The sequence below is a fragment of the Populus alba genome, chromosome 6 (assembly GCF_005239225.2).
Source record: "Populus alba chromosome 6, ASM523922v2, whole genome shotgun sequence".
NCBI classification, from domain to species: Eukaryota; Viridiplantae; Streptophyta; class Magnoliopsida; order Malpighiales; family Salicaceae; genus Populus; species Populus alba.
Genome location: NC_133289.1, coordinates 10,903,781 through 10,907,087, shown reverse-complemented (window position 1 = coordinate 10,907,087; position 3,307 = coordinate 10,903,781). Strand labels below are relative to the sequence as shown.

At 35.4% G+C, this 3,307-nt stretch overlaps 1 pseudogene; it reads right to left on the bottom strand.

Annotated features, from left to right (window-relative positions):
• Positions 1–472: 472 nt before the first annotated feature.
• On the bottom strand, positions 473–2,492 carry LOC118048297 (serine/threonine-protein kinase-like protein CCR1; annotated as a pseudogene).
• Positions 2,493–3,307: the final 815 nt, after the last annotated feature.

Here is a 3,307-nt window from a genome sequence, read left to right as displayed (position 1 = left end):
GGCGTAGCGCAGTTGATTGGAACATTGTCAAAGACTGAATTTGGGAAAAAACTATGTTATGGAACTCCCTTTTTCAGTGGCGGAGAAAGGATTACACTTTTTTTTAGTTTTTTATAATGTCACAACTTTTGCAGACAGACACAGAGAGAAGCAGATCTATCCTATACCAGATAAATACCAATATGCAATTGGAGGTTGACGAAGATAAGCGAATGCATACAGATTTGTTCATGTAATTTTAGGCTTGGAATTTAAGTTTCAACTGATTTATCAGAATTTTTCCTAGTCTGCAACAAGGCAGTGCTGTCCTGTGGTCAGAAAGGGAGATTTATTGTTTTAACTTCAATGTAGATGAAAACATGTAGAATCGAGTAAAAATTGAATCCCCTTCGTATTTATAAATGAACATAAAGCTAACAAAAAAAAAATGGGAAGAGGAGTATTGAAGCAACATGATGTACAAAAATGCTCAAGACAAACATACAGTTGCCGCATAGCAGTTACTCAGTACTGAAGGTATATTAGTGTTACCTGTTTCAACATATCAATCTCAATCAGCATGTCAGGATACTGTCTGAAGACTACAAGATCAATCCATTACAATTTGCTCCAACCAAGTCCCCACATACCAACATTATTTGGTGAAGTGGAATCTCTATCATATCCTTTTCTTCCACTAAGAATCTCTAGCAGTACAGTTCCAAAATTGTATACATCTTTTCATGTCTCCACCAAGATCCTTTTCATTTGCTGAAAGAAGCCCAAAATCTGCTATTCGTGCTCCCCAGGCAGAATCCAAAAGGAAGTTTGAAGTCTTGACATTGTGATAGGCAATTGGCGGTTCAGCTTCCTTGTGAAGGTACTCAAGTCCCTTTGCAGCCCGCATTGAAATCTTCAACCTAAGGCTCCAATTCAGAGAAGAAAGCCCACTATGGAGATGATCATGAAGCGTGCCATGGGGCATATGCATAGACAAGCAGCCTTCACTCCATTTCTGAGCAGTAATCTAACAAATTCACTATATTGCAATGTCAAACGTTGCAGAGGATCTCCAATTCCATGTCAAAATCTCTGCTAATCTGCGCAAGTTGTGCCGTTGCTTCCCAGAAGAGATTGCAACCCACAAACATCCCAACAAGAACTGTTCTGGCAAAGAGAACAAGTTGTGCATACTCTATCAGCATTCTTAGTACATGGACTTGACAAGAAAAAGCCATGAAACAATTTGAACCACATGCAGAACAAATATTTAAATCATTTCTAACACACAAGCTTGTCAAATCCGGTTCATTTAAAATACTTGCATTGAAAACAAACTCTCCTTCACTCCAAGAACGATGACTGCATAGCCCTGGACTGCACAACTCCAAAGGAGGACTCTAATCTGGTGGTAATCTCCCATTACCAGCAATTAATAACCAATCATCTGCCCGCTTGTCGTGAAATCAGACGAAGCAATCGCCATAAACCCAGAACCACCCTTTGGAATTGAAGATGAACTGAAACTTCCCCAACACTCAACTGTGTTATTATCCTTCCTAATCCCACAGAAATGGTAGTTCCAGCAGTTAACAATTCAAAACGGGTCCCGAGGCTGAATATGAATCAGTAGTATTGCCCCAACATTTGACTTCATTAGACCCTTGCAAGATGCCACAAACAGAACCCTTCCCGGAATATAAAACCATGTAATTCTCCGATAGATACGAAACGCTTAACCTATCTTTGATTGGTCCCCAACAAACAACCGCACCTTCTCGTCACCAGAAACAACCTTATCAAACACGAGGTTACCAATAGATTGGTCATAAAAAACACCCGTTCCCTGTACAGAAGTTAAACTATTACTAGAACCCTTGATATTATTCCAACAATCAATCGTGCCTGAGTTATGATCAGAATATTAAGATCCTCTAATAGCATAGACATGGTTCTTTCCTGATGCAATATGAGAATAAGCTGTGTTCTTACAAACTGAAGGAACGAGATCCAGACCTGAATAAACTGAGCTCCAACAGAATACTTGGGAATTATTAGCTAAGACTCCACAAAGAAGTCCTTCGCCAGCGGATAGAGCTGTTATGGGGCCAAAGTTACTAAAATAAGCAAATGTTGAAGCGGAGGATTATGATGACAAAGTTTTATCCTTTATCCACCAAATAACATCTTGCTTGCCACTAGCGTCGATGGCGCAGAAGAAGGCATTGTCGCCAAATGCGGCGGAGAAGGGGCCCATGGATCCATACTCAAATACAGAGATACAAGAGAGGAGAAGGAGAAAGAGGACGATGAAAAAAGATTGTAATTGCATGGTTTGAAGAAAGTCAAGCAGCGGGTTTGGAGGTGCAGGAATTTCATGGACTAGAGCTGTGATTGGAGGCTGGGAGTTTAGAGCTGTGATTCTGTTGTTGATGATGATGATGATGATGTAGTAAAGTTGTTGTTAACTAGAGAGCGAAAAGAAAAGAAACGCGGGGGTCGCCGCCATTTTTATGGTTGTTTGTTGGTAGACCATATCATTAGAACTTGAAAAATGTACTCTCACCTGTAGGAACAATTTGTTTTTCCGTTAGAAAATGATTTTATAAAAATCTATTTTTTTTTAATATTTTTTTGATATATTAATATTAAAAAATAAATTTTAAAAAAATAAAAAAAAATTATTTTTATTATATTTTCAAGTAAAAAATTCATAAAAAAATAACCAGTCATACAGTATTAAACTAAGATATTAAAATAAATTTTCTTCAAATTCACAAATTTACACGCAACCTTGTTTATTGAAGTAAATTACTAAAACTATTATTTATAATTACTAATAAAATTGGTATTTTTATTATACTCAATACACCAACCACTGTTCACCAACAGAGAAGTCACTCTGGACTATGATGTTTATTTCTATTGTTTTTTATTTTCGGTTATCACACTTTTTTTATTTACAATTTCATCCTCTCTAATTATATTACCATATTTTTATGTATCAAGAATTTTCTCTCTCTTAATTTCCAAGATCTGCAAAGTGTCAAAGAGTATTTCAATATTAAATTAAAAATCAAGGTTATGAAATAAAATTTTATGTTATAATTAAAAAAATTTAAAAATAAAGTTAAATTTAACAAAAAAAAAAAAAACTTCTTTTCACCTTCATTGTTCAAAAAGCTAAAAAAACTTATCTTTGATCAATGTTGTTTTAGCTTTTTATATTTCAATCCTAAATATCTTTTATTTCATGTTAGTCCGTATATGTACAAAGAGAAAAAAAAAAGTTATTATAAGAGATTAATGAGATAGTATTTTCGGTTTG